Here is a 13,949-nt window from a genome sequence, read left to right on the forward strand (position 1 = left end):
GCTCTTTCCAAAGTAACCCAAACAAAGCTTGCTAATTAACTTGGCAGTGATTAAGAGTGTGCACACAAGTCGTGTGTGATTGATTTCACACAGGAAGACAAAACTCCACAAAAACCAATTAAAAGTAAAGTAAATACTCACTCAAGGGTGTTTAGATTTATATCAAGCTGACTAAAGTTTCATTTTAAGGGCCTTCAAAGGAGAATAAAATCACTACAATGGGATGGAACTGCTCTGAGCTGTTTGAAATTAGAAAAAGATTGTATTGTATCTTAAGGATTATTATTAATGGATGAATTAGCATTATCAGAATGAATGCAATTAGTTTGGATTGTTAAAATCTTAAAATGAGTTAGGGAGACAGCAAAAGAAACATTACTAAAATACAGAGTAACCTCTTTTTGTTATGAATCTAGAAAATACCCATGAACTTGATAATTTAGAGTCGAGCATTTTACAAGGGGTTGAATTATGTACTTTTAATATTTGTTCGATATATCATTATATCATGTATTGTTTTGTTTTAGACGATTTCATAGACGTTCAACCTAAAATGCAATAAACGTTTTTTTGAGGATGAACATTTTATAAAATAACTATAGGTTGGGATAAATGTCAATTTAGCCCCACCATTAGTAGGCTACAGGGTTGAGGAAATTTGTGCTGGTGTAAAAAGCATATTTGATGGCTTGTTTCTGGAAAAGAAAACAAAAGTAGAGATCCTTGGGTTCTTGTTTGTTCACATTGTTTGTGTAGGTGTGCAGATCGATATTGACATTTTCAATATGCTGAATAATGGGACAACTTCTTTCCACTTGTCGCTATTCTTTGCTTCAGTAATTATTCACTCTTTGCGAGACTTGTTCACTCTTTGATAACTAACACTATTGTAATGCAGGGATGAATAAACTTGGGGTTCATTCATACCCAATGTGAATTGGGTTTTCGACGATGGTGAAATGGCATTTGCTCCTGCGACAATTGCTCCGGGATGTATAGGGTTAGGGTTTTACGGTAGGGTAGGGTAGGGTATAGTGTTAAACCCAAGGTGAAAGTTGGCCATTGATTGGGGTGTGGAATTTGGAGCAGAGAAACTGTCGCCAGATTAAATATCATTGAACCTCGAAGATATGTAGCTCTACTTTAAATTCAGGCAAACATTACTTTAAGTGTTTTTTTTTGTTGAGAATGTAGTTATTGGACGCTAAGTGTGGTGCAAGTCTACCAAGTTTAGAATTTTTTAAAACACATTTGATACTCTGTCTTCTAGGTAAAATGTTTCCTAGGTATTTGGTTATCTGCTTGCTTGGCGTTTGCCAGCAGAGGGCTTTCGTGTCGAGTTCTTGGGGAGTTCCCGTAAACAGAAACAGAACAGATAGTTGTATTGAGAGATGACAGTTTTCTTTCCGAATGAAAATAAACCTGTTGCCAATTGTTAAATATTGTCAAATGATTCCAAATCAACGAATCAAAACAGGTTTGATCGATACTTCTCCTTTTTTTGGTAGAAGTGTACATGAAATAATGTGTATGACACAGGTGACACTGCCGCCAGATCTCCCCGTATTCGCGGCTAGCTAGCGCCAGCCCGATTTGAATCTAGCAAGATGCGTGCATGTTTTAACATGGCCGCTACATAGCCGCTACCATGCTAGGCCTACGATATCTATGAGTTCCGGCCGGAGACCCCCTTTTTTTTATGAGGTCAGTTCCAGAGTGCTCATTGCATTTTTGGCAATCTTTGATCCAAGAACCAAGTTTGAGTTCCAGAGCCCCCCGATATTTTGCTTTTGTGTGGCACATAGGTATCAGGTTATAATTCGAGTACCCCCCCTCCCTGGGGGGGGGGGGTTCTACATACCAAGGGATGCATTTTATGAAACAAATATTAAATGATTTTAACTGATTCTTCATTTGTTATAGGCTACTACGAATCCTGGTATTTGCTTGGTTGAGAGCAAATTAGCTTGTGGAATTTACTGATTCTTATTGAATGCCCCCCCCCCCCTCCCCCATTTACTCTTCATTGTGTGCAGATGTGAAAGCACGCTTTCAGCCCACTTGAACTTCGTGCTCATGAATTCTCATGAATTGTTGACACAATTTTTGACAAATTTTCTTTGTTTGTCTTCTGTTATGTTTTCTCTTTCATGCATTCAATAACACCAGACAGTTACATTCATCTCTCTCTCTCTTTCCGCTCTACTCCCCAAATAAAAAAATAGTAAATTCTAAACTCTATACCGCTGACAAAAACCAGGAAATGCCGAAATATATTCATCACTACCGGCATGTACCATACATACAACATGTGGATTCTCTTCCCTTTGGATCCTAAGTATTTATCCTATCACAGAAACTTTGTTGCAGAAAAAGGATATTAAACTTTGTGTATCTTGACAGCCATAACTTGTAGGAAATTTCTTTGGATACAGTTGTGTTGATTGTAATCTTGTTCTATTATTCTAATGCTTTATGAATATCATTTTGGATTTCTTTTTATACCTGAGGAAGAAGTTGTCGACATCCATGTTTTGAATAGGAAGTTTCTCATAAATTTGGAAGCTGGATTAAAAAGCAGTTGTAAAGGTATTATGGTTGTTGGATGGTTCGAATTTCGATCATTGTCAGTGAAGCTTTGACACCGTTCTCATTCTACTTTCTAAAACTAGTTTACTGGAAACCGGTTCAGGAAACCAGGTTGGAAGATTGCTTGGCTAGCATTCCCATTTGATCAGCCGAAAGTTGTTTTCAAAACCACTTCACATAAAGTGGCCTTGTTGCTATGGGAATGCTCTCAGTGGGGTGACATGTTTCGCGCGAAATTTGAAACCACAGCGTAGACACTCTCCTCACAGTGTGTGGAGTAGCTCACTCAAAATGTGTGAAGATCGCTTCCCGAAGAACGGTTGTGTCCTCACTTACGCTAAAACCAGTGGATCTTGAAAACTACATCGCGAGGTGGTTTTCCAAACTGGTTTGGAAGATCGCTTCCAAGACCGCTTCGACCATTCTCATTACGCGTTAAACTAGTATCCACTAAACTAGTTTTGGGACGGAAGTGAGAACGGTGTCTTTGATTATTAAACCATGGATGTATGTAGCAATTCGCTTTATAAACCATGATTAGACATTCAGAACAGTTGAAATATTTAATTCATGTGTGGTTTTGTGTGTTCTGTCAACAATCATGATTTGTGGTAGTTTCTCTCTAAGACTTTTCATGAATATCATTTTGTGTCTTGCCCTCGTGTCTTTCATCCACATGAATGTCGAGCACAGATTATTTTTATGTCATTGCCTGGACTGGAGGCTACGCATGAAATTTCAGCGGCTTCCATGATTTATTGCTCTTTTATATGCAATCAAGTATTGATATTTATTTCTTATTCTCAACAGATTTTATGCAATGCAATAGTTGAGACAATTTTTGATAAACCATTTCCATACAGGAAGGAAGTCTGGATGAAAGACTATCACTGTATGCTGATATTCATTGCTGAATGATACACACCGTATAAGCTGAAACAACAACGACTACTATAATTCTTAGTTGTACATTATGTTTCAAGTTATGTGAGGCTTTTGTTAATTATTTACTACTTGAAAACTGGTGAAAACAAGGTATTTTCCAATTAAATTTTTTGTCATAAGAATTAAAAACAAACCAACCAAACCAGTAGGCATATTGTCATGGTAAAAAAATAACACACAATTGATAACTATAGGAAAACCCGGGCCCCGTCTTACAAAGAGTTACGATTGATCCAATCAATCGTAACTATGGAAATCCATCAGTGTCATAGTTTTTTCTACAGGAAATGTGCACAACGTCCTTTGTAAACAAAGAAAAGCACACTATATTTTCAAGAAAATAAATGCATGAATCGAATATGCATCATATCCAGAAATATTCTTAACAAACATGCAGTTAAGATGTTGAAGTTGTTGGCTTTCCATAGTTGTGGTTGATCGGATCAATCGCAACTCTTAGTAAGACAGGGCCCTGTTCTGCATGATTTCCATAATTGATTCAGTGACACACTGGACTACAACTCATGCATTCATCCTATAACAGTTACCATTTAGTGATACACATAAAATTTGTACATTGCTTGTATGGCCTCGATGAAGCATTCACTGAGCGTTTGTTCTGAATCTGTCACGCTTTCGACAATTAGTTAATCTTTTCGATTGCCGCGAAATGCTGGTCCACAAATTTGATTGTCTGCCTATATATGATTTTATTTCAACTGCAAAGCCAGCACAGGAAATCAACCCACAGGATTACTCATTCTTTATTGGCCACTTGGTGGCGCTAATCAGATCAGGAAATTAGGCCAGAATGTTACATTATTCCGGAGGAGTTTGGGGAAAGTGATCTAGTTGGTGTGCCGGGGAGGGGGGAGGGGGCTCAAATTGAGAAGCTTTACTGAGTTGATGAGTTGACCTTGTGTGTATTTACTTTTCTAAATTACTAGATTCACCTAATCACACACACATACACAAAATAAATATTTGAATAGTTTAGGAATGCAATATGAATTCCCCACTCTCCCTCTCCCTAACGTTGCAATGTTGTATAGATAACACGTTGGCATAGCTTATGTATTTTTTTTTCTTACTTGAAAAGCTCCAAAAAGAAATGGCTGGAAAACGGAAAAAAAATATCAATCTTTGTTTTATTAATAAACATTGTATTATTTTAAAATAATTCTGTAATATTTGTATTCAATTCTGGTAAAATATTAATTTATCTCAAGACCTAAGTTCATTCAGTCATGGCTGTATTGGACTGAACAGAAAAAAAAAATCTTTGTTTTATTCATAAACATCATATTATTTGTTTAAAGTAATTTTGTGATATTTGTATTTAATTCTGGTAAAATATGAATTTATCTCAAAACCTTAGTTCGTTCAGTCATGGCTGTATTGGACTGAGCAGGATTGATATATCACCCCCCCCCCTCCCCTCTATCTCCCTTGCGCACCCCCCCCCCCCCCTTCACCACCACCACCAACCCTTATGAAGTTTAGAGCAATTTACACTCATTATCACTCTTCGGTGTTTAAATAGTCTGATGAGTGACGGAACACCCCTTTCAGACAAATTGGTTCCCTGCATAGTTAAACCAAAATAGGAACACATCATTATAATTTTATTTGCCTGTCTGTGTCAATGTATGAATCAAAAGTTGGTTAAACTTTTAAACAAAGTGTTCCAAAAGTTTACACAATTGTTCAGAAGTTTTAACAATAGTGACAGGCTTAAACAATGAACATACTTAAAGATTTAAATAGCCTTTTTTGTACAGTGTATGTTGAATATCTATACCCTAGTTTATCTCATTTAAGTGTTTAATGTGAACAGGCCTTTTATGTTTGAATAGCATACAAGTTTACAAAGTACTGGTTTCCAAAAGTTTTAACAATAGTGACAACCTTGAACAATAAGCATTTCCACAATGTATGTTGAATTCTATACACTACTTTGTCACGTTTAAGTGTTTAATCTGAACAGGTCTTGTTTTGTTTGAATACCAGAGTATAAAGCACATGAATCACCCAATATAACTGTCATCCTTTAGAGTGACATTTTAGGGAAATTGTGCTTCCTATTTTCATTAAAGTTCCTTTTATCTCTCATGGAATTCCAATTTAAAGGGGCTGCATACATGCCCTTCTTCTTCTCCAGAGTAAGTCTGCCTCAAGATGATAAAGAAAAAAAAATGAAAATCCATATTTTATTGTTCGAAATAGACATGAAATGAAATACTCCGAAAATTTGCTTTGCCCAAATGATCGTGGGCACAGCAGCCGCCAGATCAACGAGGCTCTATCCCTTTAATTGTTGAACACCAAACAGGGTAGCGTCAACTCCCATCTTTTAACGTCTTTTGGTCTGACGCGGCCAGGGTTTGAACCCCCGACCTCCCGGTTGTGAGACGGACGCTCTGCCAACTCAGCCAACACACCGGTTAAACGCACTGGTTGTGTGTGTGTATGTGTTGAACTTTTTAGATACTGTTATTTCATAATTAAAGCTCTTGTTCTTGCAGTGGAGGTGCATAAATATAAATGTGAAAGTATAAAAAAAAAGCCCACGAATAGAAATGTTGCATTCAAACTAAAAAGTAAGTTGAGACTTATTGGCCTATATGATATATTTCTCTTCATTCTATTGAACTTGGTTTACAGTACAAGCTCAGTAAGCTAGAAATAAGCTGAAATTTTAATCTGGGGTTACCTATAATCTCAAATACCATACCCCCCCCCCCCATCTTTAAGCTCGTGCTTTAGGTCCAAAGATTGCGAAGTGAAAACACTGCGAAGGTTTACGTTTTCATCATCGTTTTTATTCCTCCATGCTTTGACGGTATAGAGTGGAGTCAACCATGATGATGTGCATACCGAGGCTTACAACTGACAGCTTTTCTTTCTTTGAAAACTAAGCAGCATTCCAATTACTTCTGCAAAGTAAACATTGCACCTTGAAGCATTGAACATTGCAAAAACCTCATAGAAAATAAGTGTGTCCGAAGATGTTGAATTCTGTTGTTGATTATTATGCAGGATGACTTCACAGGTACACAATAAAAACGTTTGCAGTGTGCCCGTTAGTTTTTTAAGGACAGACTCTTCCAGAAGATTTTTTGTTCTCAAATAAAGGAAATGTGAAGACATTACAGGTACATAAGATTATCCCACTTAAAGTCACAACAAATTTCACAATGTGTCTCATGGGCTTGAAAGGAGAATAACCTGGCTAATGCGAAAAAAAATAGTTTGTTAAAAGACCTTATCTCCCTTCCACAGGGTTTTTATTTTGGAAAGAAATTGATTAGATTTATTGTTTTCTTCTGTATTCATAACATTCATATATAATGCATTTTTGTTACATAACTATCATAATATATTGGTTACTATTTATTGGCATGAATCATAATGGAAAAAATTGACTAAATGAATTGTCATTCTTAATTAATAATGATCTTCTACCAAATAAAATGAATTATGAAAAGCGATTTTACAATATTCAACTGCATGTTTTAGATAATCAGTACGACAGACATGATGTTATAAATCATCAAAATTCTTTGGCATGATTTATGTAATTTGAGGCAAAGAATCATGACAAAGATCGTTAAAAGATGGTAATTTAAATATTGTAAGGAATATTCTATGTTTATTTTGGGATGATTAAAACAGTTCCAATGTCGTCATGACACAGCCCCTTCTCTTCCCTCTCCATAACTAATCATTTCAGAAAAGATATCTGGATTTGTAGACTAAAGGCCCTATATAGTCTGCTGTGCAAACCCGTCACTCGAGTTAGGGTCTGAATGTACAGCCTTCTCGTGCCTTGTGTACTGAAGGCCCTCAATTGAAACATCAAATTTTGTATGTGCTAGTCTTTGCATGGAGACTCACCCGTTGATCAAAGTTTCAATCAGGGTCTGGGCCTGCAGACTATATTAAAGGCCCTGTCTGGGACTTGTGTATTAAAAATGTCTCTCCTAATTCATCATTTGCTAGACTTGTTGTAAGACCCACTTGTTGGTAAAAACTCAATTTTGTATATGTGCCAGCAGAAATCACAAAAACATCTTTCAGGGAAGTTGCAAGATCGATGTGGGATGCAATTTTAGATTTTATTTTGAGTGTGAATTGGTAACATTAAAAAAAATCTTACGACAGTCCTTATTTTTTGAAGGATTAAAAACGAAAGCTTGAAATTGTATCGCAACACCATTATAATTCTTAAACTTGAGAGATTTTTTGAAAAAAAAAATCATTGTGAAAGGGGTCAGTGCTCCATCGTTACTTTCAAAGTAAAATCCTTCTAGGATTTTAAGAGCTTAGGTACCTGGTGTGATTCGACCACGACCGCACGCACGTTAGAATTTCTCATGCCCCCTGTACAGAAACCCAGTGGGTTCAAAACTACCTCTTATAAAACAGTTATTAATTGATAGATATGCATAGTTCATAATTTAATTGGAAGTCTATAAGTATTTTTTGGATGTGTGCTTAATGATCTTATGTGAAATGACCAGTCATTTTTAATTCTCATGGTTGAAATAATAATGCAACATGGCTATTGAAGTGTCTCAAAACAAGTCTTCTTTGCTGGGTGATTTCACACTTGTAAATACATTTGTACCAGCTGGAATCCCATGGAGTTCGTTTTGATCATATATGTACTCATGCTTACTCTCATATTATGTTCATAGATCTTGTAGGCATGTTGTTTGGGGTGTTTTTTGTTGAAAACATATTAAAATGAAGGATTCTGAAAATATTCTCAGAGGATGAACATGAAGAAAAAGATGTGTGCATGGTTGTATGCACACTTTTCCCCCAAGGAAGAGGGGGGGGGGGGTGTGCAGTGAAATGTGAATTTTTTTTATTTTTCTTTATTCATTTATTTTATAATGGAAAATGATATTCATATTGACAACAATATATTATAACATTTGGAGATGAGAAAGACATAAGTAGGAACGAAGAATAAACAATGATGTTTGAAGCGCAGCACAATCCCTTAAAGGTATTGTTTAACTTTGTGAGCAGCCGATTTAAAAAATTCTCAAACCAAGATGAAACATGTGTACAAGTGCATGTATTAGAACTAATAAACCCTGAAAACAACCATTATTGAGAATGAAAAGCTAAAACTACAAGGCAAACCCCGATTTTGTAAATAGGCGTCTTATATACGCCTAAATAGTACACATAAGTGTATGGGATGAAATTAAGATGGTGTTTTCGGTCACTTAATATTTCAATTTTTGAAGCACTAAATAATTATTTTCGAACACAATTTTTTCTGGGCTTCATTTTTGTAACATATCACAGACACAGGTGACAAGTGTGACCTTCTAGCTCAGATTTTTTAAAAGTCAAACCAATGTTAACCAATCACTTTAAATAATATAGTAGATAAGAAGTTAGTTAAAGTACATGTAAGGCATGTAGCTTCAAATTGTCACATTTCCATCCTGTTGGCAACTCACAATTTCAAAGTCATATTTTTGTTTATTCTGCTTTTCTTCTGAAGCATGAATGCTTCCATGATTGTCTTGCTCGGTTTTATTTGGTGGTTTTTCTTTTGGTTCTGTTCCACCTTTGCAACAGCAACTAATAAGAGACCTGTCTTGAAGGGAACTGTCACAAAAAATTGTAATTGATTGGAATTTGATGGCAAGATAAACTTTTTGGTCCTCACATCATTTGTAACTGGTATACTCTTACAATTGATTGTTGGGGGGTATTTCACAAAGATTTAAGTATGACTTAGAGTTGCACTTAAATGCCTAGTTGCGTGCATTATATGCTAACCGAGTATGTGCACTACTGCGTATTAATCAATAACATTGCGCGTTGCATATATCATGTACGCGTCAACATTTAAGCGCAACTTTGAAGTCATACTTAATCTTTGTAAAACACCCCAAGTCTGCTTTTTGCAACAGAAAGTATGGATTTTTATTCTCTGTATTTGATGTTAATTTGTCTCATGCAAATTTGCAAAAAATTACATAAATTGCAAATAAGTTAATTGCAGCTCACTCACATTTGAAAAGTCTTTTTCCTATTACTAACATGCTTATACAAAATTTAAGTTGATTACTTGCTATGCATCTGCAAAGATATTACTCAATTCACTAATTACCAGCTGTCTCATAGGACAGTGTATAATCATGATCTAGTGATGACAGGTATTGGCGTTATTACTTACTATCGCCTTCTTTGAACAACTCTTCATTCAATAGGGTTTTCTATATAACACATTCTGCCAGACATAACCAAGTTTATAAATCTAATATATATTCTCATGCAAGTTAATAATACTCGTGCATTTGCATAAAAAGTGCTCGTCGAAAACAAAATGGTCTAACTTATCTTGAAAATAAAATCTTGATGAGTAGTTGATTCTAGAAATCATCATGTTGGTGCAAGAACGGCCTTAACACCACACTTTCTCGCATCGCATGCGTGCAAAAACACCCCTAGCAGCACGCATACGTGCATTGCGTAAGGGCGTTGTTGCACGGACACGATGAAATAAGTCTTTCGTGCATAATCAATGAGCTAATTGCTCATAGGCAGAATATATCGATGACCTAAAGATGACTTGCAGCTATTGTTTGTTGAAGCTGATCATATCTTTAGGTGAACTTGATAGCCGCCATGTGAGGACTAATACACCATACCTCTCACCGCAACATGTCATTCGGCGCTTTCTCACCAAAAACTTTTCGGAAAGTTAGGGTGTGTTCAGGCCAGTGTTTGAAGCCAGGATTTGAAACGTGAATCACATATCAAATAAAATCTGGTAAACGATGAGAGAGAGAAAGAGAGATAGCATTCAAGGGATATTCCTTCAGCTCTGATTCTCATACATTTCAAGTCATGCCACTGCATGCCTTACGATGCAGCTTGACCTAGGAAGTTTTAGGTAAACTTGGTGTATTTGCAATGATTTCTGGGGCCAATTTGCAGAAAGAATTACGTTCTAACACAATTCTCAATTTCAATATCAAGCCCCAAATGTACATGTTTGATTGGTTTGAAATCAAGTTGCGTTTGATTTTTTAATGGAGTTTGATTACATCTCTTTTTGAAACAGTCCCCCTGGCCATGAGCAAGATACTACAATGAAGTTATGAAATCATTATTGCAATATTCGTTGTATTCAAATTATTATTATTGCATTTATTGTATTTATTATCATGCTTTTCCAGAAACATTCCTCCAAGAGTTATTTGATTCTGCTTTGGAAAAAAAGTTACAACTGAAAATAAATCATTTGAATATAACCTTGATTTTAAATACAAAAGTGTATGAAAAACATGATATTTCAGTACAAATGTTCAACAATTGCAACTGTTAACATCCTCCATTAAAGGTGGATGATAGGAAAAAGTCATCACCTTCAAGCCCAGAAGAACATAGATTTTGTAACCTTTTAATATCCATTTTCCCTTATGGCTTTTGATAAATTGAAAGAAAGTGTCATTTATGACTGTCAATCGAACAGATTATTCTGATCATGATGAAGAACGTTAGGAGCTAACCTTAAGATAGCTAGCAGCATTTTGTGCTTTCTCAATGAGGTAATCACTTAGATCTTGATATTACCTTCTTTTTATGTTAAAGACTCGTCAATTCCTTATGGGTTTGTATTTTGCACTAAGTTATCTTGAGGGTAGAAGTGGTTCACATCGACTTATCATTTCTGTAAAGGGAACTGCAAATCAGTACATCTTGGTTTGTTGAATTTGAATCGTTTCTCTGAAAACTCAAAAAAAATTATGTGGATTGGCAGTTTTCAGGTGATTTCGGATTGGTGGAAATAGGACCGGTGAGATCTAATTCCCTTGCCCCGACTGAGTAATACAGGGATGAGCCTCTATCTCCTCTGATCTATCTTCCCCCTCTCTGGCTCTCTCTCGCTTCTTGTATCTCACCCCCTTCTTTCTTCACCCGCGTGGAGAGTCGTCACAGCTGTCTGGATTAACACATTAAAAACACAGGGCTTCCACCGGGCCATAGTAGCGAAGAAAATAACTTGCTGTACTTCAACACAAGTCCAACTTCAGAGTCATTCATATCTGTACCCCATGGAATCGTTTGCAGTACATCTGACACGAGTTTACAGATCCGTCGTGTTTACGGTTGGAAAATCCTGTAGGAGCCTGTCCTCCCAGAGGCTTTCTGGAATCATCTGTGAAACATTCAAACGCACATCTGGGTTGATTTGAAATTCATGTAGGTTACGCTTTAAATGATCTGTGTCAGTTCGTCCATAGGGAAACTATGAAGGATCATTCTCTTAACCATCTGAAGGACATCAATGGCCCATTATTGAGGTCACGTGGACAGTGAGCTTTCGCAGTTCGTCCAAAGTGGCTCCTGTCAACGGCTTCAAAGGCATTGGTTTTATATTACAGATGTATTTGTGTTTTATCTGACCATCATACTGTTGCAGTTTCTTCATCAAAGATCATTTCTCTGTTGTGCAGTTATGGTAAATTTATTTCAGAGGATAGGAATCCAGTTTGGATCGATGCTCGTTGACCAGTGCTGACTGCGGATTCTGAAAGTGGGGGCCACATGGTAACAGCCTGTAGTCTTGTCAGTCATTGCTGCATTTCATTTTGTGGTTAATTCTAATGATATTGTGTCAACCCAGAGTTGTAATCCATGTGGAATCATAGTTATTGCGTCACGGTACAAGCCAGTAATTTAATTTATTTTTGTAGTTCAGAAATTTCAGATCCAGGATGAATGATTCACTTTGCTGCTGTAATGTCTTCATTTCAGCTACACAATGCTCACAGGGATGTACTGTATATCTGGAATTATTTAGGAATGTCATAAAAATAGTAAACCAGGATTTTCTCGCAAGTGTAAAAGTATTTAGCATCGAGCTGATTGCTCTTTTTGTTTGTTTTATTAAAGTTTTTGGAGTTTCTCTAGTAACGCTGTTATTTGTTGAAATTATGGAACAAAGTAAATTTTGAAGGAATTCCTCTTTGGAGCTTAATCACAGTTTAATTCATTATTTTCTACTGATGCATATTCTCTGTAGATCTTTTATTTTGTTTTGCAAAAGAAGTTTCTTACACTGGAAGTTAAGCTGATCATAAAAAAAATACAAGAACACATGAATCGTACACAAACCTGACACATATTTCTTCTGTTGTGAAGTGCGTATTCAAGAAGAAAGAGAACATATCTAGATTCGTCAAGCCAGAAGCTGAAGCTTGTTACGTCGAGCAGTACTAAATTATCAGAATTATGCTTCTATTTTGATAACTGCAGAAGGAAATATGAGAGTTTAACAGTCTCAAACAAAACATGCATCAATGATGTAGCAGGTTTGATGCATGCATGCTTCATTAATCAATCAAGCAATCAAGAAACAATTTTACAGAATACTCAAAAAAAAAAAAATTATCACTCCACAAGAGAAAATGCTTGGAGGCAGTTTGCAGCGATGAAGACTGGTTTCTACTCCACATACTGATAATGATGGTTGTATTATTGCAGATATTTTGTGTAATATCTTTGGCTGCTGTCTTATTGCTCGTCTCGTTAAGCTGTATCTTTTTTTTTTTTTTTCCCTCTTTAAATCATCCCAGGCAATGTTAAATTGAAAGTGTAATTCTAAAGAATGCTTGGTGTTATAGATGTGTGCAAGGTTTGCTGTATATTTTCTTGTCAATTCTGTTTGAAAATGCAGTTGTGATGGACTTGGTTCCTGATGTTAGGTCTCTGTCTCTCTCTGACATCTGTACGTTGAGTTTAGTAGATGATCATTATCATTCTGTTTTTCCTTCTATTTTCAACCTGCAACTGATTTACTGTTTTAGAATTCTACAAATGTTGTACCTGAAATACTATTCTTGCTGATAAGTTTTACTGTCAGATACTATTTTTTGGATCGTGGCGAAGGAACTATTTCTTGATTCTTAACCTGATAAGCTCTAAATTGACGAGAGATTTACAATACATAGATGATGGTGAAGACATTGTTGAATGTTGGAAGATATCAGATTGATCTATTTGATGGATAGTTGCGCTAAATGTGACAGATTCCTAACTTTTAATGGGTAGATCTCCCTCACGATTCTGAGACTAATCCACCAATTGCCTCATCAATATCAAGTCGTGCATGTAGGTTTTTAACTCTTACTTGGAGGGGCGTTTTTTGTTTCATTCTCATATCAGATTGAGCGCAAGTTAGTGCAAATTATGTATCCATGAGTTGTCAATGTTTTTTGTTGTTCTGGCCAATTTAGTTAAAATTTTAAAGTGACACAACTCTCTTTCACTTAACAGGACTAGTTTTCATCTGTGTGTTTAGTCACTGGGTGGTGTTCAACTTGATGATGCCATTGCCCTTTAAATATATCCTCCATTTGAAATGATTGGAAATC

Source organism: Lytechinus pictus, chromosome 15, assembly GCF_037042905.1.
Source record: "Lytechinus pictus isolate F3 Inbred chromosome 15, Lp3.0, whole genome shotgun sequence".
Classification (NCBI taxonomy): Eukaryota; Metazoa; Echinodermata; class Echinoidea; order Temnopleuroida; family Toxopneustidae; genus Lytechinus; species Lytechinus pictus.